This window comes from Ctenopharyngodon idella, chromosome 9 (genome assembly GCF_019924925.1).
Source record: "Ctenopharyngodon idella isolate HZGC_01 chromosome 9, HZGC01, whole genome shotgun sequence".
Classification (NCBI taxonomy): Eukaryota; Metazoa; Chordata; class Actinopteri; order Cypriniformes; family Xenocyprididae; genus Ctenopharyngodon; species Ctenopharyngodon idella.
In genome coordinates this window covers 14,231,646-14,258,188 of record NC_067228.1, presented here as the reverse complement: position 1 = coordinate 14,258,188, position 26,543 = coordinate 14,231,646, and the positions used below count along the sequence as shown (strand labels likewise).

The 26,543-nt window shown below is 34.8% G+C and overlaps 1 long non-coding RNA gene across 1 annotated transcript in view; it reads right to left on the bottom strand.

Annotated features, from left to right (window-relative positions):
- The window catches only part of LOC127519077 (uncharacterized), a 304,028-nt gene that overhangs the window by 103,429 nt on the left and 174,056 nt on the right, over positions 1-26,543 (bottom strand). The window contains exon 6 of the long non-coding RNA XR_007931718.1: positions 22,726-22,887. This is a non-coding gene — a long non-coding RNA (uncharacterized LOC127519077). The remainder of the gene's footprint in view (positions 1-22,725; positions 22,888-26,543) is intronic.

Sequence of the window (26,543 nt, the reverse complement as noted above, 5' to 3'; positions counted from 1 at the left end):
TCATTCGACCACTTCATTGGAGTTTGTGTAAGGTCTTTGTATTTCACACACACACACACACACACACACACACACACACACACACACACACACACACACACATAAGGAATTTTGAAAGCAATATATCTTATATATATCTATATATTGATCTTTTATTTACCATGCAAACAACAGACACGTATCAGGGTCGAAGTATCCATTATGCTTTAAACAAAATCTAATCTATCCATCAATAAAATGTGTGTGCCACTACAATAAATTGATGCTGGGCTTGAGGTGATCTACATGTCCTTGCCTGTCACACGACTGGACTTCAATATAAATGAGCAAATACACACATGTTGAAGGAAGTGAAACATGGAAACCATCAATTATGCAGTGGGACATGTTTGTATAAAAAAAACATGCACTTTGCTATCCATATATACAAGAGGAATTCAAATAACATGGTTTTAAGTATGATAGTATAATGATACATGATATTTTCACAGTAAAGAAAAAAAACAAAAAAAGTGTATGTACATTCTCATTAATCATGGCAGCAGTAATTCAAGAACCTTCCGTATGTGGTCTTGGACACCAGAATAAGATGTCTATATTTCTCTTTGGTAAGGACCATCTCCCTCTGTGGCTATAATATTCATCAGGCTTTGGCTGCATGATGGGATGTCCAGGGACAGATGGCCAGCACGGTTCTGCACAGAAGCCATGGGCGTGATTGCGTCCGGCCCGTGGAGTGCGTTTGTGAGGTTTAATGGGCTGACTAATCAGAGCGAGAAATAGATGCATCTAAATTAGTCTCTGAGATCACCAGAGATCAACCACACACACGCGCATAATGAAAATCCTTTGAAAAGCAGATTGTAATGCAACCTCTTAAAGCATCACACCTACGAGCTAAAACGCACACTTCTTTCATCCTCTGAGAATATTTAATCTACATTCTAGAAAGAGACGAGTATGATTTCAATGTGCTGCAGTGTATTGTGATGTAATGCCCACATTGTTGAACAGAAGTAAAAGAAACTGAAGTCATTAGCCAGTTCAATTCCATATTCATCTTACGACTGTGGAAACGTCAAAATAACAAATAACTTGTCTCGCAAAACTGGCGCCATTTCACACAGCTCTCGCAGCTACTTTGACAAATGTCGCAGAGCTGTCAGTGTAGCACAAGGCCACCGTAACAAGCTGACAAAGCCACATTTGAAAAGCCACAGAAACACACACATTTCTCAGATGCCAAGAAAACCGGCATCTCAAATCCCTCTTGACACAGAGCGGTCCAAACTTCCGAAGAGAATGTGTCTATAAAACCACAGACTGAATAATATTCAGTGCCAAAAACTCCACATGAAGAATCCACAGTCAACGTTTAAAGGGGTCATATCAAGAGGAATCCAATTCTGCTTGATCTTTTGAAATCTTTTGAAACAGTTCATTGTATTACGAACATATACTGTAACTTTTAGAAATGTAAATTTTCATCCTCAGTGCAATGACTATATTTTGAAATTATGCTGAAAAAGGGTCTCTTTTTTAATTTGTGAAATGTCAGACAGATGAACACAACACATAACTGCCCTTATTTATGTCAACAAAGCCTGTTCTGGGTTCAGAAACTTGGTTCATCCAGTCACAGTGAGGTAATTGGAAGGAAGTTGGACAGATTCCTAAAGATCAAAATTACTCATGATAAAAGTAAAAATAAGAATAGTCTATCAAACCTTGCACTGTGCCTAGCTGTGTGCAGCACCTGCCACTGTATATCTTTATAAAGAATCCCAAGATTAGCAAAGAAGTGTGTTTTTAGGAAGTTTCAAATCATTTCAATACAAACTGTAAAACCAGGTTTTTAAAACCCAGCAAAATAAAATAAAATAAAATAAAATACTGATTGAAAAAAAAAAAAAAAAAAAAAAAAAAAAACACTCAACTGATGTCATGGAAAAAATGACAAAAACATTTATGACCCATTGGTGTCAAGTCTGCATTAAAAAAAGTGTAAATGAAACCCTCATATTTTATGAGCAAGGGCTTAAAACATGTGAATAGAAGTGGGAGATGGGAAACAGATTGTCAATTGTCAATACAAGAATTACTGGCTTTCCAATATATGGCCATATAGACGCACAACCACAGCAAAACCCTGAGACATACATCTCTCTGATCTCTCAATGACTTCCAAACAGGCCTGTAAGAATTCAATCAATTTTCTAAATTGATTTTTCGCCATGGACAATTTGCTTGGCTATTAGCGTGTCACCCATAACTATGTAGGGGATTTAAACCAGAAGAAATGTGTCTGCATGAGATTGTTCAGACTGAAAGAAGCCAATCTAGATAACACACACACACTCACACACACACGTGCACAAGGCCATGTAATCTGCTTTTGTAAGGGGAACAGAGAATAATAAATGTAGAGTAAATAAAGCTTTGCACCATGTGACTGCCAATTATCTGGGGTAGATGATCCTAGTGTTTTAAGATTAAAATAATAATATTGAAACTCCAGCATGTAAAATCAACAAAATGTTCAACAGAAAGAAGAAAAATCGAGTTAAACATCAAAATGAGTGTCAACCACAACACACATTTAAACTGCCACTATAGCAGCATTAACTAAAATCCTTTTTAAAAAAGTGACATACAGTATTACCATTAAAATTACATTAAGGATACAGCAAATTAAAATACTTTACACAAGACACAACCACAAATCTGTGCTAAAAAGGAAACAATCCATTGGGAAAGTCCGGCAGACCTGCAGCAAATGAGTGGTAAAGAGTAACAGAGCAACTGAGCTTGTGCTGAAGGTGAATTACACTACTGTTCAAAAGTTTGGGGTCCTTAAGGTTTTCGTAGGCTGCATTTATTTGATCAAAACTACAGTAAAAACAGAAATATTGTGAAATATTATTGCAATTTAAAATAACTTTTCTGTAAAATTTCATTCCTGTGATGGCAAAGCAGAATTTTCAGCATCATTACTCCAGTTTTCAGTGTCACATGATCCTTCAGAAATCATTCTAATATGCTGATTTGCTGCTCAAGAAACATTTATTATTATTATCAATGCTGAAAACAGTTGAGCTGCAAAAATCCTATGGACCCCAAACCAAGTAACAAAAATCCACACAAATACACATCCACACATAAAATGGCAGAAGTCAGATTTAATTAATGAAAGATGGTGTCAGTGACAACAATACCCCTTAACAGAAAAAAAGATATGAAGTGATTCAGACCACGATTTGAAGGACAGAGATGAAGAATGGAGTGTGAAGCATGTTTGTTTGTGTGTGTTGGAGAGATCAGGGAAGAAAAGTACAAATGTGGAAACAAAAGTAGTGCAAAATCAGACGATGACCCAAGAACTTCAACACAGCTCGATATTTCACTTTATTTGTGGCTTTTTTTGGCCCTGTAAATGCGCTTATTGAATTTTCAGCGGTGGGCATAAAGTCATTTTTTACTATTTTTGTCAGATTTGGAAAGCAGAAGAGAAAAATAAACTTTCTGGTCGAAGTACCTATACTTGGTGACGTGTGAACAAAAAAAAGGTTTATTAGTTTAAAGTTTATTAGAGCACATGCTGGTATGTGATTTTTTATTTATTTATTTATTTATTTTTTTTATTTTGTGGGTATAAGAGTACTTAATTAGTGATAAATGTCTATCTCTCTGTAGGAGTTTGTTTATGGGCAGTAGCATTGCTCTCTGGAAGAACTATATTCTTTTTTATTTATGAGCACATGCCTGCTGAGATAACATTTAGAGTTCATACTAGAGACCAAGACAGAACACCAGTTACCTATACATTTCCTATGCATGTTCTCATTGTGTCCTTGACAGTCTGCGATTACACACGTCAAACAGCGCAGACCCCCAAGACTGCATATCTAAAAGGAACACCAGTGTTAAATATGCCACAAAACCACTGATCCACCAATGCCCTCTCCTTGACCTTCACTCACGCAGGTAGAGTACCTTTTCACGAAGGAGATATTGAGTTAAAATAGCTGATGACATTTTCCCTAATGAAGCCAGCATTGCTGAGTGGGAGTGGTCAGTATCGCTCTGTAGTTCCTGCGGGCGACGCATCAAAAATGGCCACGAGTTAATTAGGTAAATGTCACGCACTCAGAGATGCGGCAGACAACAGCTCCTGTCTACCTGCTGCGAGAAATATTGCCAAACCTTGAAATGACGTGACCTCATTAATTTCTCCAGACGTCTCCATAGTTGCACTAGATATTTCACTTTTCCCTACTCTTTTCTCTCTTCTAAAGTACACAAAGTTTCTATGACAGATGTTAAAGTGAAAGTTTTACACTTTACCAGGCCTTACTTTATTCTTCTCTTTTTTGTATTTGTTGGTTTATCATTAATCAAAGAGTTCCGTTAAGCAGGATTACTCTGATGTGACCAAAGAGGGACAGAAAGGATTAGACTTCTTTCAGGATCCGCTGGAATCGATACAAAAGACCAATCCATCCTTCTCAAGCAAATGTGTCACACGTTGATTTACATTCAAAATCCAAGTGTGATATTACAATGCATCAACAAATGAAAACTATTTTTAAACTGCAGATTATAATATAATATAATATAATATAATATAATATATACTACGGGGCTGTTGAATGCTTGAATCTGATTGGTTGACCAACGTTCTAAGGTGATTATTTTCAGAGAAATGCATGGCTAAAGTAGTTCTAGGCAGGTCTTGACCACATTGCAGTTCCACATCATTTCGCCAAATGATTTCAGTTATTTCAAAGGTCCTTACAGCCTACAACCGCAAAAGAAACAAAACGCACACCGACCAAGCAAATAAATATAGTAAACAATAGGATCAAAACGATCCTATCAATTCTGCTATCAAAGCTCAATCCTCTGTTACTAGTTCTGAAATGTTTTGGAATTAGCAGCGGAGGCTTGGGATGAGATGCGTAAGAAATTAGTCCCACACACAAGAGTGTTTTAAGGACAAAAACCTGACAAATGTCTTGAAATACAACATCGGAACAGTATCTTGAGGTGTGGTAACCATAGTATAAGCGGAATAATTGACTCCAGGCCGTTGAATTAGAAAATAATGCTTCGCGCTTCGCGTCGTGGCCGCATTACCACCTCGGGTGTGCATTATTTTCTAAGAATTCAACTGCCCGTCGTCAATCATTCCTTATATAATATAATGTAATATAATATAATATAATATAATATAATATATAATTGACTTGAGTCCGAATGTCAGACTTAAGTCTTAGTACTAATATACTGTAGTAAAACTAATAAATCTCCACATGATATTGCAAAATTATGGATTTTTAGTTATCTTAAAATGAATAATACATACCAGAGGTGTAAAGCGTACCTGAAAACCATAGATGAGTAAAAGTAGATACCTTACAGTGAAAATGACTCCATGTAGTACTTTCAATGCCCTTAGATGGCAATATCGCTTCTTTATAGCAGAAATAAACTGCTGCAGAAAAAGTTAGGTGTCATGCCAAATGTAATGTGTAATTGCATTACTCATCACAAATGTATTGGAGTAAAAAATACATTTACTTGAACAAAAATGTAGTCAAGTAGAGAGTAAAAGTTGCTAATATCTTTGATAATGAGTACAACTACAAAGTAGCCAAATCAAATACTTAAGTACATTACATTTACTCAAATACTTTAGACCACTGATACATACAGAACTAAACAATGGACTATTTTAAAGAAATTATATTATGTCTCCTCTTGTTAACCAGTAGTATGTCTGGCACATGTTCCACAAGAAGAAGTTGAAGTGGTGAGTTGATGTGTCCAAACATGTAATAATTTATGGAAAATCTGATGGACGTCTCCATTAGTCAGAAGAGACTATGTGCCATGACATTTACAAAAAGGCTCACACTATGTTTTTATGCATATTTTTCCATGGATTTTATGGAGGAAAAGAAAGGTTCAGTTGTTACAATATCTTCCATCTTTTATTTACTTCATCATTATTTACTTACATGAGTCAACCGTATTTGGGATCGGTCTGAGAGAAATAATGAAAACAAATAATGCCTGAGACAAATAATGAATTTAATTAATGATGGTTAGAATATGCAAAAGGGGTAAATTAGTACATTCTTTCAGAACAGGCCAGCCAGGAGAAATCACTATAAACTGTATATACTGATGAAACAAATAGCAATTCAGAAAAAAACATTATTTCATGAGATTAATTCTAACTTTTTTCTATATAAATAAAAAATTATATAAGGCAATCAAAGTTCACTAAAAAGAATTTAAAAAAAAGAACAGTGTAAATAATAAGACATTTGCTGAAACAATGCTCTGCCTCTTACTCTCAAAATCCTCTGTTTCTGTTCTTTCAGAAACAAAACTGTTCAAAAATGCTTTATCTCTCAAAAGTCACCAATTGTTCATTCGATTCTCAGACATCATTTTCCTTTCAGTGGAATTTTTTGATAATTTAACAACAGTTGTTTTTGGAAGCTGAGGTGTGAATTGATCTTTTGTGTTGATTTTGATGTTGAACACATTCATCAGAGCTGTTGTTTACTCATATGAGCAGCCGCTAATAACGAGGCCCTCAGCAGGCTTGTGTTTGCGTCCTCCATCAAGCTAATGAAGTGCAAGGTCAACACAGAAGAAAGACAAAGAGTTTGTCTAGAGGCATTGAGGAGTATACATAAAGAGTCCAAATCATTAGAAAATCTCATTTTGTTTTCCACAGAAGAAAGAAAGTCATACAGGTTTGGAGCAACATGATGGTGAGTAAATGATGACTTATTTTTAGGTGCCTATAAACAGGAGCACAGTCACAAAACTGAACCCTAAACGCAAGTGTTCTCTTATGTAAATGTTCTGTAGGAACTGCTCAGTCAGCATAGCTACAGTACATTGTTAAGCACATTATTATCAGTTTACCGTGGTATACTGGTGTATTTGCTGACCAATTTCTGTCTTGTATCACACTTAATTCGGTCTCCCCTTATACCTTTCAATCCCATGTAGCTTCTCACCTTAACCAGAAGGCCCTAATTTGTGTCCATCATGCATTGTGTTGAATGATGTGCTGGACAGGGCTCATTCTACAGGCCGAAAGGAGCTGTATTCAGCAGATGATATGGAGAAGCATCGTAATAAGATCAAATCTTCCCTCTCAGCTCACATATTCTCTTTTTATTAGTGCTGCTAGCTAAGGGAAGCATCAGTGCTACTATTTTCCATACAATCTATTTGCTAAATGCGTTAAATATAAATTTAAATGTGAAGTGTGGCTTTAAACGGCCTATAAGTATTATAAAGCCTGACGTAAGTGATACCAGGAATAAATGGGTATAGCATCAAGTAGATGAATAGCTTTACCAGAGGCATTTAGCAGATGCTTCTGTTGTCTTATATGGTTTCTTTTGACCATGTAATGTTATACAAGCTGGAACGTTTAAGTTGACCACTTGACAGACCACTGCACAACCCTACTGAGGCGGTAATAGTCAGCAACTTCTAACTTTAAAAACGCCCTGACTGAAATCAAAACAGACAGTGAAACCTCTCTGAATTCTCTTTGAACCCGTCTGCATCTCCTGAAGGCAGTTTAGTTATGACAACAAGCAAAAGCGTAAAATTAGAGCTGTAATTTGAAGGAAGCAGGGGCCTGTAGCGACTTAAGAGAGCAAATGTTATTTATGTCCAGTAAAAGACCATTAAGTTTCAACAATGAGGAGTTCTCATTGTCATTGTCAGCTGAACAGATTAGGACTGTAACGTGAAACAAAGACTGGCTGTACATTATGCCAATTCTTACATGGCTACTTACAGGGTAAGTCAATGAATAGACTTGAAATATTATATATTACATAGAAATACTGTAACACAGCTATGTGAGAAGTCAGTCTGAGAAGGTTTAGCAGTCATTATATAAGAATGTAGTAGCAATCACAATCAAGTAATGACAGAAAATACTTTATAATCTGGCGTATTGAACTGGTGGCTCTAAAAAAAAAAAAAAAAAAAAAAAAATGCCTTTTTTATTTGAGCAAATTATGTATGTGGCTAAATAAAATGTGATAATGTTCTAGATAATGTATATTTCCATTGAAAAAATAATTGTGATAAGTCATGTTAAAATACTGTCTCCTATCACAGTTTAATGTGCAGAGACATATACAAGCAGGGTTGCCAGGTCTATAACTAATCAAACGTAGCTCACTACAGGATAATATACAATTATAAAATCGGCAAATCCCAAAGAAATACAGATTTTGTGATTCTGTCTAACTATTATGCATTTTCAGAATAAAATAGTAGTAAATGGGAGGAAAAAAGGGGTTGGAAGAGAGAGTAGGAATGTTTGACTAAACCGGTCCTTTAACAATCATTTGCAATTCTATTCATCTCCACTAATGGTGTTTTGGTAAATATCCCATTTCTTGAGGAGAGAAGACTGGTTTCTGGCTAACAAGTTCATGGGCCTGTTCTGGACTCGTACTCTGTCTGACCAGAATCATTTGAATGTCCAAACATGCTCCGGTGCTAAATTCCAATGACATTTATAATGGCAAACCTGCCTGCAGTGCTCTATGGATAAACAAATAAATAAATAGATGGTAATGAAAGATCAACATTACATTCAGCTGTGCAGTTCTCAAGAGGCCAGCGTCTCATAAATCAATCCCTATTTTTTTGCTCTTCCTCATGTCTGGTTTTAATGACCTTTCCCTCTTATCTCAATCTGATCTCTTCATCCTCAATCTCGTACAACACTTCCAATCAATCCTAAAAGCTTTTAACCGGCTCTATCCGTATAGATCTGACAGCCACCCGCCCATTATAATGAGAAGAATGGCTGACTGCTTTTCTATTGTGCAGGATCTGATAAGTAGGGAAATGGATGAGCTTCAGTCTCAGGACAGGACATACAGTACTATATTTCAGTAGAAGAACCCATGCTTTATTCAATAGAATTTCCTGAAAAGTGGATGAGATTTCTTTGGTAGCTGGTCAGTCTCAGGTGGTCAAAAAGCAGGCTAGATCACTACAGAGTAAAATAGTGATGGGAAGTTTGGATCGTTTTACTGACTCGGAACTTTGAATCTCGTTCATCAGAATGAATTAGTGATGAGTTATTTTGTTCATTTCAGCATAATATAATTAAAATGTTACATGTTAATAGCCAGACCCGAAGACTCGGGAGGTGTACTAATCATTTCTCTTTCCAGTACAGACTGCATTATAGCCTATGGGGCTGTCACAGGATGAATGAACAAACCGAACCTGAAGACTCAAGAGGTGAACTAATAAATTCTGTTTCCTTTACAGAACCTACAGGATGTTGTGCATGTGTAGATGATTGAATCCCTCGATGTTCCCGAGTCATATTAAAGATTCGTTGAAATTGAACTAAACATTCCTGAACCACTACTTTTCTGCACAACATCTCAGTTTCTGCTCAACATATTTATATTTAGTAAGGCATGATATTACATGAGGGCCACCCATTTCGTGAGCTGGGATATGGTTCCAGTCTGTTAAATGTTCAGTTTTGTTCAGTTTGATTGACTAAAAGGACCTGAGAACACTTAACATGACACTGTAACATTGAATTGCATTTTGTAGGTTTAGGTAAAGCTGGGCCATATAGAGACTATCTAATTGAAAATCTACAGTATACATTTGCTATGTATTTTTTTTGTGACAAATAGGCTACATTATGTCCTGTGGTTATAATGTTGAAAATTTGGCTCAACACTCTACAGTTCCACTATGATGTAAAGCAAAGCATGAAAAGCAAAACCTCAATGAAAAACAGGAAATGTTAGTCTCTGGCCAAACCGAATCCAGAGGCACACTGTTTATTATAATAACATTTTTTTGACTTACAAGAAATCGCAAAATGGCAAGGACGGAGTGGTCTATATTGTACTTTATAAAACTGAGTAGAATCATTTTTGTCAGAGGAAATAAAACATTTAGAGTAAGTCACTGGTATGCTTAAAGGACCAGTGAGAAGTTTTCAGAGACTTAATTAAATCATAGCGGACTATAAAAGGATCCCCTCTCTAAACATCAGTCTCTTTCCTGGAAGCCACTTCTGGAAACTGTGATTGACATGTCTGGAAAATTGTGACATATTATTGTACCTTAACATCACCAAGACAAACAGAGGTCCAACTAGTATAACAAATATATACTTTTACAGAACATAAAGACAAGTTTCTGAGACAAAGTGCTGATTCTAAACTCTTATCTAATCCCAATTAATCCTAAATTTACTATTTTTTATTTTTATTTTTTTTAAATATGTGACCCTGGACCACAAAACCAGTCATAAGTTGCACAAGTGTATTTTAGCAATAGCCAGCCATACATTGTATAGGTCAAAATTATCGATTTTTCTTTTATGCCAAAAATCATATAGGATGTTCCATGAAGATATTTTGTAAATTTCCTACCGTAAATATATCAAAAATGTATTTTTGTGAGTGGATATGCATTGCTAAGGACTTGATTGGACAACTTTAAAGGTGATTTTTTTTCAATATTTTTAATTTTTTTTTTTTTTTCACCCTCAGATTCCAGATATTCAAATAGTTGCATCTCGGCCAAATATTGTCATAACAAACCATACATCAATGGAAAGCTTATTAAATTCTGTATTTTTTCACTTTTTTGTTATTTATCTAACAAGTATTATTCATATTCCTACTTGGTTAATGATCAGTACAGCATTGTGCACCATTCAGAACTGAATCGAGAATTTTTATTTTTTTTAATTAGAGTTTAATTCCTTGAATTCGAATTGAAATTAAATTGTAGTAGCAAACAGGATGCAGAACTGCAATTTAAAATTGGAATGTAAGAAAGTAAAATGAGTAAAATATAAAGTGAATTGAATTTCAGATAAATTCATAATATTGAAATTTTAATCTAGAAAATGTTGCCTGGACAAAGTCTTTTTTTCTTCTTTTTTAATTCACCACATTTAATAAATTATCTTTTTTCTGGATCAGTGTGGAATATTACTTCATTTCCCTGTGTTGAATTTCTTTAAATTATAATACAGTAAATTCCTGTTAATTCAACTCAAATTCAACTTTCCGTGGGATGTAGGCAATTCAATTCAAATTCACCATCATGAATTGAAAGTGTAACAATTCTACAGTTTTGAATTTTGCACTCTGAATCAATAAAAGTTTGAAATGACATGAGAGTGAATAAATAATGGCAGCGTTGTCATTTATGGCTGAACATTTGAGCTCAAATTGCCACACTTTCTCTCCATAGCAAACATTTTGAAAAATTGTAGACCCACTCTTGACCAAAAAAAAAAAAAAAAAAATTAATAAAAAATAAATAAATCCAATGCAATTACTTTACAATCAGACAACGTTACAACATGTTAACCAGCTCTAGGCATACAGTATAAACATTACATTATGAATGCAATTTAACAGAAACAACATGAACAAGTTTCTTAGCAATCATATTGTCCATGACTTGAGCTGGAATGACAGCATTTAATTTTAGAGATTGTCATGCCTTGTTCCTTTAACTTACCGGAGGCCTAATCTTGCTTGTTTTACTTATATTCAATATAACACTGTCTAGAACTGAAGTGTATACATACTGACTAATTCCCCCTGCGTGAACAGAGGGGTCCTTTGTACTCCAAAGCTAAAATTATAATGGAAACAAACACGAAGCACTGCAGACGAGTCAAAGTCTGGCTGCATCATGCAATGCCGACAACCAAAATATTCCTCTCAAATTAGCAACATAAATGTCATTCGCTTTCAGTTTAAACCACAGCTTCACCTTAAATCCTTACGGCAGACAGTGAACACTAAATATAGCAATGATTATACTGTGACTATTGCGGGATGAATGAGGTATTCACTTCTTTATTTTACACAATTATATTCACTGTCATTCTCAAAGCACTGTTTTTTATTTTTATTTTTTTAATAAATCTGCTTCATTTAATTGTAATGACAATTATGAAGATTGAATTATGTAAGAAGACATTAAAATGAGACCTGTGAGCTCATGTAAAGCTGGAAAGCCATTTCCAGATTAATGCTCAACAGGAGAAATTATACAAGAGTCTATTAAAATTGTTTGTGAAAAACAATATTGTTTGGTCCAGTCACTACTTTAAAAAGATGAATAACTTAAAATGATATGTCTGAATGAACATTAGTGCCCCTCATAAGCTGTCATTCAAATAAAATAATTGAAATTAAGCTGAAATAAAATGGTCACATACTGGTTTGACTTGATAATCCAGATTCAAGAGGCTTGATGCAGATGAAATCACATTTAATAAACACAAGGAACAAGCAGGAAATGTTAACACAAGAAGAAAAACAGAAGGTAGCTGAGGGTTTATATACACAAGATGACAAGGGGCTAAATGAAGGACAGGTGTAAGTTATTAGTATACGTAGACAGCAATGGAAACATAGGTGCCACATTCGACCGCTCCAGACACGGCGCGCCCACCATCTTGGAATGGTCAGCGTGGGAAATGGGATAACCTTTCACAGGTGTGAAAGGGTTGGTCTGCGTTTTTATATGAATGAACTCAATATTACATGTTTTTACTTGTACTATGGGTTTATAGTATGCTATAGGGTTTATAGTATGCACATTGGGACGCAGGAAATGTAAAGGAACTTACACAGGAACTGAACATAGGCACAAAAAGACAAGACAAAACAATATCAAAATAAGGGTCCATGAAACAGAGACACAGGGAATCGTGACAAACAAATAAATAAAAAAAATATAATTGAAATTAAGCTGAAATAAAATTAATATTAGATGAAACACTTTAACTAAAAATTAGATATTTTGCCTTGACTACTAACTAAAATAAAATTTAAGCTGAAGTAGTAAAATTAATAAAATTTAAACTGAAATAAAAATGAATTAAAGCTAAATAGAAATATAAAATAAAAACTAAAAATTACAAAAGCACAAAAATTCAGTATATAAAATATATAGTATATAAAATAAGAGGACATTTCACGAAATACATGAAAGCACAAAACAATTTTTTAGAGCTACAGGTTTTTTTTAAAGGTAGATTTGATACGATAAAATTAAATTAACTGTCATACCTTTTTTTATTTTTTTTCAGTTTTTCTCTGACCTTTGTTGAAAAGCCAAACCAGAGGCATGAACTGCAAATTAGATGTTAGCTAAAAGCTAATTTAGAGCATGTACAGAGCAAATGCTGCATGGATTAATGTTATTCTGTATTGCACTTGTTCTGAAAAAAACAAACAAAAAACAAACAAACAAAAAAAACATTTCTTCCGAACTCCATTTCCCATCATGCACCACTTTGCCCTACTTACCAACGACAAACTCATGTTTAACTCCAGCACATATGCATGATTCAGCCTCTTCATAACCTGTGCTAACAAAATTTATGAGATCCAAACAAACAATCTACGAAATCACATCTCATATTACGGCTGGCAAAACACAACGTTCTAACAGAAAACACACACCCTGAGCACGAGTTGTCTCATTGTGTGTCCTCCCTGTGGTAACTGCCATTTTCTCCTTCCAGTGAATTCTCCTCTCTGTCTGCGCCTTACAGAAATTACTGACCCTCAGAATCATAGGGAAATTTAGCGCTTGCTTGTCAACAAATTGACGGCCACTTTTTTCGACCCTCGACTTTGTGTCCGACAGTGTATTTGATTTGAAACTTGAAGTCCGCCTTGTCAGGCCCTCGATTGTGTATCAGCAAACACTTTACACCACACACGCATCATGTTAGCTGTCCGGAGCCACAACACACTGGCATCTCTTCCACCTCAACACCCAAAGTTCTGCAGGGTCATCTTCCGGAGGGCGTGCAGCGCCTCGTCACCTGATCAAGCGTCTCACGGTGCTGTCGCTGTTCTGAAACAACCCTTGGTCCCGCTCTGCTCAGGCAGAAACAGAGCTGATGGATGCGCTACGACATCATGGTGACCCACGGCTCAACCCTCTCATGTGCTGCTGTTTTACTCATGAGAACTACCCAGACTAGCCTTGACTGGATACCTGTTGACAGTCAGTATTAAACCATTTAATTTGTGCAACATATAATATAATGTTGTTAGAGTAGTGTTTTTTTTTTCCTTCGTATTTTCCGATTTTTAAGGTTGGTTCATTTTGGGATTACATTTATTTTGAAGATAAAATACGCAAAATGGATTGATTTTTTTTTTTTTTTTCAAGGTTAGAGACAGATTCTTTGTGGGTTGTGTGAGCTCTATTGGCTCTGGCAGGTGAAGCACAGGGCCCAGAGGGGAGCCACTTTATGGGTGATGTGCAAAGGACACAGAGGTCAAAATCACGGAGGAGAAACATACCGGGGTCACCGCCGAAACACAGTCATCGCAATGAAACAACTACTTCCTTATTCCAGCGCATGCAGCAGACTGGCTTCAGCACTTAGCTGCTGTCTGAACACAACAAAATATAACAATGCATCATATGAAAATATAAATCATATATATAAACACACATATGAATAATACACACACATATATTTCATACAGTATATTATACGCAATATTTACTGTAAATACTGTATGATCTATCTGTAAAAAAGCTTAAACTGAAAATAGCTTATAGTGAAAATGAACATTTTTTATAGAATGTCATTTTGTTGCTGCTGTTGTTTTTTTAAAGAGAAAAATACATGATTTTATTTATCTGTATTATTATTATTATTATTATTTGTTGTAGTAGTAGTATTTTTCTTTACTAACTTCTTAATGAAGCATTTGTATTTTAACTGAAACTGTATCTGGAATTGATGTAAATATATTGTACAGCCAATTATTATTATTATTACAACATTGATGTTTTATGTTATAAAATATTTTTTTTTAAAAAGTTTTATGTCATAAAATATAAAATTGTATAGGTTTATGGAGAAATTAAATTCATTAAGATAAAGTCTCATAGCTTGTGATCAGTGACAGCAGATTTGCATCTCTAATAGACAGTCAGAGGCCTATGAGGGCTGCTCTGTCAACAGTAATTAGTGAAACTGGCAAAAGTTTACTAATGACCATCGAAAACTTATTATATCAATTGCAACTCACTCAGCCAAACAATACCCCAAGAGACCCTGCGTGACAAGCCAACGTATAAAGAGGAAAATTGTGGACGGTACATTTTTTTTAAGGCCACTTCTGTGTGGTTTATATCATATTTGTGTTTATGTACATATTATTATGTGCATTTTTATTTACTGAAACACACACACACACACATACATACTTAAACTAAAGTGGTTTTTCAGAGAGGAAATAGGCAAAACCTACAGTGACATCCAAATGACAGAAAGCAGCAGCAGCTTTTAAAACGGACGAACTGGCTTAATTATTTACAAAGTGCGTATGAATTATTCCAAGTGAAATGTCAAGCAGCAGGACACCCATAACTTTTCCTCTCAGCTAGTCTCGCAATAACATGACAAAAAAATCGCAGCAAAATCATTTTAATTGGATTCACTCTACCCAACACGAAGTGCCGGTGATGAATATACTCTTTAAGAAATTCATGAAAAACCAAATGTCTACAACAAGAAATGCAAAGAAATCTGATGTGTGTAAAAGAGGCAGGAGGGCTTTGTAGGGGTGCTACTTTGGAAAGTGTGGTCTCTGGGTTTTTAAATATAAAATATAAAACCCGAAATTAGAGCTGATCATTAATTTGAAGTTGTAGCATTGGGAGGTTATTAAAGGAACAGCATCTTCTTCAATCATTATCATTATGTTAAATATTATATTAATAAAATTATATAATTATATATAAAAAAAATATATAATTATATAAAAAAAAAATGTACAAATTATATACACAAGTAAAATAAAATAACGTATAAAACGTATAACTAAAATATGTCAAAGAACACAGATGAAGGACAAAATAAATAAGAGGTATGATAATGTACACAGATGAACACATATTATATTGTGCAATGTCTGATAAATACTGCAGTGTGAAAATACTTTATGAGGCAGTGTTAACTGTTCGTGAGAGAAGCTGTTTAAAAAACTACATGACTTGCAGGATCTGAAATTATTCATTGCTTTTCTGTTTTATTCTTTTTCCTTAATTTTTCTGCAGACTTTACAATAAATAATACTATAAAAAAAAAAAAAAATATATATATATATATATATATATATATATATATATATGATGACACTATTCAAAGCAAAGCATCACTAGCCCAAATTACAGCAACTTGTTGTTATGGTGTGTCATATTACACATTCATTCATATGCAAAATACATTTTAGGGCTTCCACCACATGTGTTGTTGGTGCAGCCTGTGTGTTATCCGAGACTTTACAGAACCCCTTCCTGTCATCTGCCAAACTCTATCACTAACATCCACCTTCCCTTCATCTGCCGACGGACAAACACTAATGAATGGTTCCTTTAATCATATCGATAAATCAGGAGGGGTCAATCAAATTGGCCCCACAGAAACCAAAAAAGATTCATGTGGTGAAAAAAAAAAAAAAAAAAAAAAAAAGATGAGTCACAAACAATTGTTTTTGTATGTAAAAAAAAAAAAGGAAAACAAGTGGAAAACTCCACAGACACTAGTGAATTTTTTTGCCCTGTTTCTCTACCTTGATCTTGGCTACGGGACCGTGATCAGGTCTGTTTCACATAACCGCCGATTACGGTAAAGCTCAGATCCGGTTTCACCGCTGAGGAGCGATAGAGGGTGCATAAAAGGGTTGAGAGAGATGGAAGGGGTGATAGAGGAAGAAATGAACAGGGTCGGGTGGTGTAGGGGGAGGCGCTGCACACATCTTGGCATCCGCAGTGACACAGAGATGACAGGTCGCCTGAAGACACTTCCATTTTAGCTACTATTCACTCACTCTGACCGCTGCACTTTGTTTGAACCCGAAAGTGAAGGAAAGAGACAGAGGCGACATTTACACAGCAGCAGAATAATGTTGTCAGACCTATTTTAAAGTGTTAAATACGGCCACGTTCACACATAGTTTGCTTATAAATAGTGTGAAATCTGCATTGTGAAATTGTACTGACTACATTTTTAGAGTGAGTTTGGTAAGTGTGTGCTGTGTGAACTGAACCATAATGGACAACTAGTTGTCTGTCAAGTTTGTCTTGTGTGTGCTTCATGTAGGGTTCTGCTAATTTACATAGAAAAAGATGTGAGCTTGTGTCAGCTGAAGGTTTTAGACCTAGTCGCTGTTTTCCAACAGAGCGGCACCCATCAGTTTTGTGGTCTCAGATAATAATAATAATAAATAATAAAGACAGATCATTAAGATTTGATAGCTTTTTTAAATTTAATTTAATTTAATAAAACTCAGATAAACCCTGATTGGACTCATTTTTTTATTTTATTTATACTCTTTTGTGAATTGTGATTTTTTCCGGTATGGAAATGTTAAAGAAGTAAATGGAAATGTTATGGAAGTTAAAAGAAGTACAACTTTTAAATATGAATCAATAAACGTCCTGTGGTAACGGGTTAAAGTCAATGTTGCGTGTGCACTCGGTCAAACTGAAAAAGTAGAACGAGGAAGAAAGGGGAAGACAAACGCAGCCATTTTATTTTGTCATCCCTCGTTCTGTCCGCTGTGGATCTGAGGTAATCTGTTTTAATGAGGACATCTATTGAGATGTGGGCCAGGCAATTGTCCTAAAGAGTCATCAAATAAAAACAGAGGAAAACAAATGAAGGTAATCAGTAAAAGGAAGGAGTGAGAGAGGGAAGTGAACTTTCTTTGCAGGTTCTCAGGGAGAGAGAGAAAGCAAGAGTCTGTAATAGTATGAGACAGAGCCAGCATTTCCTTTCATCTCTCGAGGGGGACTCTGACAGAAACAATTCTTGTATCTTCTGGCCCTGTTTTCGAGCAGGCGCAATGTTTACGTACAAGTACATTTCTCCTCTCAATTTGTTCTCTCTATCTCCTCTCACGCAGCATTAACTAAAGATGAGAAACAGCCGCGCCGAGTTGGGAAGAAAGAGTGAGAGAAAAAAGTTTTCCTCATGAACGATAATCCAAAGCTAAAGCGTCTACGCGCTTTGCCTTCATAATGTCGCTAGACGTTTGATCATGGCTGCTGATTGGTGGAGAATCAGCTGGATTTTCTCCCTAATCAGGTTTAGAAACGTTTGATGTAACCTAAGAAATGCCTGAGAGTGAGTAACGCACGATAATGTAAATGTGAACACTGGAAAGCAAACGGTGGATTTTTGCTGAAACTGAGAACTTACAAAATGCGCTGCCTGAGCCGTGAGCTTTAAGGAAGTGATGCTAACAAATGAGAGTTTTAATGCCGCACAGCTGGTGAAGTCATATTACGCATTTATTCAGGATTATGAGATTCAATAAGAAATTTTAAACGGCCAAATTTACCCCAGGCATGCACATACACGCCTACAGAAAATCCAGTAGCCGGGCCTAAACAGTGGTGCAATATGGGGCAAATTAGACCGCAAACCCCCCCGCCCCAGGCAGGGGCTCTGGAGCAGAGCTTTCTGGAACTCAAGAGACCCCCTCCCATCCGCGGCGGTCCGTCTGCCACCCCTTGTGCGCAGCGACAGGGTATTTGCACCGCTGAGGAGAATGTGAGCTAATGAAAGCAAAAGCCTGTGTTCACTAGAGTATAAAATTCACATTTGGCCAGTGCAGCCTGTGCAATCTGATATTATGAGGCTGCCTGACACACACGCACATACACACACATGCAGTGGCAGGGAAAAGGGCTAAAAAGGGAGAAAGAGATGGATAAAGAGCAAAGGCAAACAATATTCGAAGGAATGTATTCCGGGATTTCGGCACGCGTTCTCTCGCAGCGGCGTTTGTGGAATAAAAATATTTTACAAATGATGAATTAACTTAATTTTGCAGTCACGATTGCCATCAAAACAACATGTAGGACACGAAAGAATTAATAATTAGAAAATTTGGTGATCACAAAGAGGCGCTGCACTCATTTCAAGATGGTGGTCGTGCTGGATGACAGCGTCTCTGCTGGTGAAGATACAGGAAGAAACCACAGCAAGAAAAATAAGGTACCATGTGTCGCCATCTTGATTTTTGTGTGTATGTGTGTGTGTGTGTGTGTGAGCACATTTTAGTGCTGCTTGTTTCCATCAGGACAGAAAACGAGGTCATTCAGAGGGTAACAAAGTGACATGCTAAACAGGAAGAAGCGTCATCCAATCACAGCTTCTCACCGAAGAGCAACTCTGATTGGTTGAAGACTATCACAACACAATTTGCCGTCAGTCGATAGGGCTGCTTCACAATGACGCACCAACCTTCAAAATATAAAATGTGTGTACGTTTTTGTCAAAATATCACTGACGCACTAACTTTCAAAATATAAAATATCTATCTATCTATCTATCTATCTATCTATCTATCTATCTATCAATCAAAGTATACAACAGCAATATATATTACATTAATATATGACATAATACATTAAATAGATATATAAAATATTTATATTAATTATAAAATAATAGAATATAATACAATAATTTTGTAAATGTTTAATACCATATTATTACTACTTATTATACATAATATACATTTACATCAAAATACATACAGGTTGTGGCCATTATATCATAATATATAGTTTATTTACTACTTTAATATTTTGGCTCCCAAAATAAGTTACCTTAAAAATATAAAATCTAAAATTATAATAATAAAATATTATATATTATGTTTACATAATATATGTATGTGTACTGTGTATAATTATTGTGTATATATAAATACACACACATACATGTATATATTTAAGAAAAATCTGTTATTTATATATAAATATTTGTATTTATATATAATATAAATTATATAAATATACAGTATATACAAATATGCAAATATTTCTTAAATATATACATGTATGTGTGTGTATTTATATATACATAATAATTATACACAGTACACACATACATATTATGTAAACACAGACTTTTATTTTGGATGCGATTAATCGCGATTAATCTTTTGACAGCACTAATATATATATATATATATATATATATATATATATATATATATATAAACCAGCCATTTATTCCAAATTAAATATGCATTTTCTGCAAGGTTAAGATGCTCTTGTGTCTACCAAAAGTACAGAAATGTACAATGCGTGTTTGTTGCCTGCAGATGAAAAAATAGCTGCAGTTGCTTATCAGCTGAATAAAAAATACAAGAGTATTAAAAGATAAATCAGTAAGCCTTCATGATAAACATGATGTCTTTTTACGGGTCTTAGGGGCTGAGTGTCAGGACAATAGAAGCACTTTTGTTCGGTTCAAAAGTTCAGTTGCATTACAAGCGCATGACCTATTTTCCACACTGAAAGTTTGGCATCAGTCTTAGTCATTCTGCACCCTCCTCTCAATTTAATGCAACTGCACTAATCACAATAAACTAGGCCATCAGTTACCACGCCTACGCCACCGACCACATTCCAGCACTTGTATTGGTACAGAGAAAGTATTTTGTTTATTGGCGTTTTAATGACAAACAATTCTACATTTCATTAAACTTTCCATGGAGTTTTTAAGAAGTTTTTGGCAAACCTAACAATAACAAAAGCAAACTCCAAATGTAGGGGAAAAAGAAGAGGAACATCACTATGTCATGAACTGCAGTGGAGATCCTGATGGAAGTCTAGTAATGATGTATCATCAGGGATGAATTTCCATATCACTCCAGAAACATCAAAGAGACTCATCCAACGTTTCTCTCATGGGACAAGACTGATCTATGCAAGGATCAAAGGTTAAAAAAATCTGACCAATCGGATGAGTTATAGCTAGTTGACTTTTTTTATGAGACCTAAATTAGATGGTGGTCTGGGTGAATCAGTGGGGCATTCATGAGAAGTCGGGTTGCAATTACCATCATGGAACGGCAGAAATTACAGCCATACCTTTATGATTGCAGACTGGCGGGTTACAGCCGGGCAGCCTCATATCAATACTACTGTTCAGGTCTGGTTTCTGGCTCACACACTTAAACATTCTCATAAAGACATGGCAACCACACACACTTTAAGAGAGTTTTGCAGTAAGTTCTTCCAGCCAATATCTGGGTCAGCATCGCATGAGTCCGTTGAGGAGCGTAATTACAGGCCAAAAGCTGGGCTGAACACTTCTCTCTCTTTCTCTGTCTCCCATACCCTGGAGTGGGAAGCATTGGTGCCGCACACTTTATGTAACAGGGTGAAAGACGGGCAAGTGTGTGCCTCAGGTGGGGACAGTTCGGTTGAGTGGCTCACATCACAGCGCACTCTCTCTGACCGACTGTTCCTCACCATAATGCTATCCTGACCCATTTGTAAGCCTCGACACAAGCTTTATAACCACATACATTTTTTTTTTTTTGGTTTAATTGCATTTTCAAAAGCATTCGAATATATTATCTAAATGATAACATTAAACTGTTGTGTAAAAAAACAACAGCAACAATAAAACTACTTAAAAATTATTAAATATGTTACAATGAAAAAAATATGATTTTATTTTCTGATGATGGCTTTTTAAAATCGTAACTTATTATTAGTAACTTATTTTGGGAGCTTAAGTAGTCGTAAATGAACTTGATTATGAATATGATTACAGTATATGATGACCACAACATGTATAGTTAGGTAAAACAAGTGAATGTACAAATGTGCTTATTGAGTTATTAAAAATGGCAAAATGTATATATTATATTATATTATATTATATTATATTATATTATATTATACAAAATAAATACATGGATAGTAATGCCTGGAAAATGTATTGATCATTGAAATAATTCATGAATTATTTGTTATGAAATACTGATTTGTTAAATACTTTTTAATACTCATCTTTTAAATACTATATATATATAACAATAATTACAATCCTAATAATGATACACACTGTGCATTCAAATTAAATGCTAACATCAGTATGCTAATATTCTTCAACATTGTAAATATGAACATTCAGAACTCAGAACAAAGTCATGTTGTGGACAGAGTGAGAGAATAAATTTAAATGTAAAGAAAGAAGGAATGTCAAATTACACATGCTGAGGTCTCAGTTGCTTGCGGTCAGCATGTTAGCATGTAAGACGACAATGAAACTGTTATTATGCCGCGTTACTCACTATTTTACATATTTTCCCCTCATCTCTGATTTCATATGATTGCCTGTGATGACAGTAAAAGAGCGCGTGCACTCCGCTACTCAAGAGGCTGCACTTTGGATGCTAGCTTGATTTCGGAAATGGAATGAAATGCTGATTGCCGAATCATTTCCATTGTTTATTTTAAATTTCTCAATCATGCACTTAAAGTAAGGAGAGACAGACAGAAGCAAGAGAGAGAGAGAGAGAGAGAGAGAGAGAGAGTATGTGAGAGATATTAATGGTTACTTATCTATTATTTATTTGGTTTAATACTACGCCATATTTTTTAGGACACACTTTGAGTTGTTATGCTTGTTATTATAAGGTGACTAAATGTGTGACATTGCGAGTGAACCTTGTTGTCTAAACTTTGAACAAACATAACTGTGAAAACAAAAATAAACATATTCATTTATTTAATATTATATAATAAATCATTTTGACTTTCTCTGAACTAAATATATATATTGGATAGATGGTCGGTACTCACGGAACGGGTAAAAAAATCTCTTTTACTTGGATCAGCGAGGTCAACAGGTGCAGCCCACCAACAACAAATGTCTTTTCCTGTTTGTCACGCATCTCTGTCCTGAGGGACCCCAAAACCACGCGTGGGTGAGAACAGCAGAACCACACATCAAAACTTAAAGATCTGAAAACCAAATTCAGACAGTTAAATTAGGAAACAGTATTTTACAAATATTCCCAATATATTATCAATCAAAATGTATGTAAATAAATAAATGAGATTTCAGTGCCACTAGATAATTGTAACATGCATTTGAATGTAATAAAACATTAGTCAAAAAAGAAAAAAAGGACAAAATAATAATGCCAATAAATAAAAGATAACAAAATAAAATTATTATATTTTAAGATTCTGACATTTAAAATGTGAACATAAATGCATATTTTGTTACTCTATATGTCTCTAATATTTAGATTTTTTGTTATTTCATTAAATTCCTTAAATGTTCTACTGTATAAAAATAATATTTATGTCTTCAATTCAGCTTCCAAAAATATCCTGGTAGAATTATTAATTTTCTGAATTAAAAAAAAAAAAAAAAAATCCTGCAAAATAAGGATAAACAGCATATATATTTACTATAAGAATGTAAAATGTAAAAAAGTCCAAGCTAACTACATGTGAAAGCAAATAATACTGCTATATTTGTTGATCTAACATAACGGTAAGCACTTGTAAGTATTAAATTCACACAATCTTGATTGAACAAATTTCAGTAAACACAGAAAAGATTAATGTCAGAAACAAATCAAATTCAGACAAACCACCAGGTCTCAAGGCCACAGTTATTGAACCCTATTTGTCTGCTACATGTGTGTGAATGTATTCCGCGTGACATGTGTGCTAAATTCTGAGATTGTACAGTAGACGGCACACTCACTCCACATTAGCTGCCGAGAACCCAACTGATGAAACCCGCTCACGGCACGACAGCAAACCAAGCGAGGACGCACACACTCCCTGACCCAGCAGTGACCATCCCAAATGCATCATTGTTTATTTAGTTTACTCTTTAACACACACAAACACACAATCCCCTTCTGTTGTTTCAGTGCTTGATTTTGGATCTGTTTTATCCAACATTTACCCATGATGCTCTATGAAGCCAGCTGAATGCTAATACATATATCATGAGTGTGTGTAGGATTGTATTGGCATGTGCGTGTGTTTGTGTGTTTGTATGTAGTGGAGGAGAGGGGGGCTGGCTTCACAATAGTGCTTTGAATCAATTTGTGCCATCGGCTGGATCGTTACTGAAATAACAGTCTTGTTGATGGAGATGTATTTAGTTTAGTCAGTGATGCACGACGTGCATTATTGAACTACCTGGCAGCCTAATCAAAACCAAATTATTTTCATATCATAAGCACAGGGGCTACTGGAGACAATAGGGCCAGTAATTCTTCATGGGCTATTTGTTTAAGTCATTTATCAAAGGAATCAAAATGTGTTTAGTTATTTTTGGATTCAAATTAACCGTGTCACTCTTTGTGAGTGTTGGCTGTTTGTTTAATGAATAATTTGCTATATTAATAAATGTAACTGTTTAAACACAAGTGTGTCTGTGTTTATAGCAGTCTGTGTTTATAGCAAAATCAAGGTTTCAAGATAAACTGTAAATGAACGTATAAATGAAAGAATATATTTTGGGTGTTGTGACTGATCACCATTTGTCTTGTGTGTGTGTGTGTGTGTGTGTGTGTGTGTGTGTTTAATTTTTGTTTTAAATAAATCCTTTTCTTCATTAGTTTTTTTTTTTTTTTTAAGGTGCTGTGATGTGACAAATGTAGTCTCTCAATTACAATTGTCATTAAAAACTGCATGCAATTATATTATATTATATTATATTATATTATATTATTTAATTTTTTAATTTATCACACCACAGGACCACAATGAACTATTAAAGAAAACATTAAACATCTTACATGTTCCTTTATATTGTATATTTATAAATAAGATTTATTCTTGAATCTTGATGTTGAGAGAAAAAAAAAAAGTGCAATAGCTTTATCACTCTCTCAGTCGTTCTCTTTCTGGGATCTGTGTGGGGTGAAACGGTCACTGGAACGCTGTCTGTGTGTTTTAAAGTGGAGGCCGTGAACTCTAGGTATTATCAATTTAATGCGCAGGCACAGAGAGGCGGGAGACAACTGTGTCGCATGAACTGCCCTCATTCACTCAAATACAATAAAGACAGGGTTTGTTTGTATTAAGAAATCATTATATTCTGGTTCTAAATTTTGCTGGTTGAAAATAGCTAAATTGCCACAATAATAGAATATATAGGCTTGCTATTGTCAGTAAAGAATATATAATTAATTCTTTGGCTGTTTTAGTTTTAGCCCACCACTGATCAACATGAATAGACTATTGATATTTATATATCTGACACAATATGTTACTTCTAACATACTGTTTATTACAAAAATCTGAGTTAATATAGGCTAAATGATCAATTACTATAAAGTCTTATGTTTTTTTTTTTTATTATTATTTTTGGTTTTTTAAAGATTTGTGTTCCAAGTGCGTGTTCTTAATGATTTTGATCTGAGGTACATTGCCTGGTTGTAAACTGTAGTCCAGTTACGACGTTATAAAATATTAAAATACTATAAGATATATATCAAGATATATCGGTAACACTTTATTTTAGGGTCTTTTAACTAGTTGATTATTAGCATGCATATTATTAGAATATTGGCTGTTTATTAGTACTTATTAAGCACATTTTAATGCCTTATTCTGCATGACCTTATTCTACATTCTTAATCCTACCAAATACCTAAACTTAACAACAAACTTACTAACTATTAATAAGCAGTAAATTAAGCGTTTATTGAGAGAAAAGTCGTAGTTAATACTGAATATGTGTTCCCTATACTAAAGTGTTACCGATATATCAAACACACACTTACAAATCATGCATGTTTGCAGTAAAGAAGTAATAGCGAAGCAGTAACAAACTGCCGACAAATGTTGGCATGTTTGAAAAAAATGTTTAAAAAAATACAGCACTTACGAGCTGACAGAAATGTCTAGCAGGTTGGCTGTTGTTCAAGCTTGATTTTGTGGATGCATGCTTATTGAATACATCACATTTTATCACATTTTTGAAATTATAATAGATTATGACCACAGACAATCAAGTCCGTTTAATGTTCTAAGCATACCATCCAACCACGGTTAAAAGGTCAATATATTTAAGCATGTATGAAGGGTCTGTAAAATATTAAAAAGTAAAGAAATGAAGGGGAAATAAAAAAAAATACATGGTTATTATTATTATTTTTATTATTATTATTTATAGTGATTAGATCCATTGTCAAAGTAGGACAGCAGCCCAGATCTCCGTTGTGGGCACTGCCACTTCTCACCAATCACAAGAGACACATGAACTCCCCGTGAACCCGTCTGTCTAAACTCATGAAGCAGATTTTTGGAAATAAAGCGAGTTTTCTACTTATACTCAGACGGTTTAATCTTTGCCCTAAATGTGTTGTTGTTAAAAAGAGAAAATGGCACAGTGGCAAATGTTTTACTTTGAGGCACATTGATCCAAACAGTTTTAACAGTGATTATTAATGCGAACAAACACAAGGCAAGGTATGGCAGTGCAGGTCATGTGGAATTTGATGATTATATACAAGGGCTTTTGAATGTAGGGCTGTAAAAATGCTAAATGATCAAAAATATGATTAATTGGTTCAATAATGATATCTACTAAGCTCAACTGCACAGCGCGAACAAAAATGCAAAAACAAATACAATACAATTAA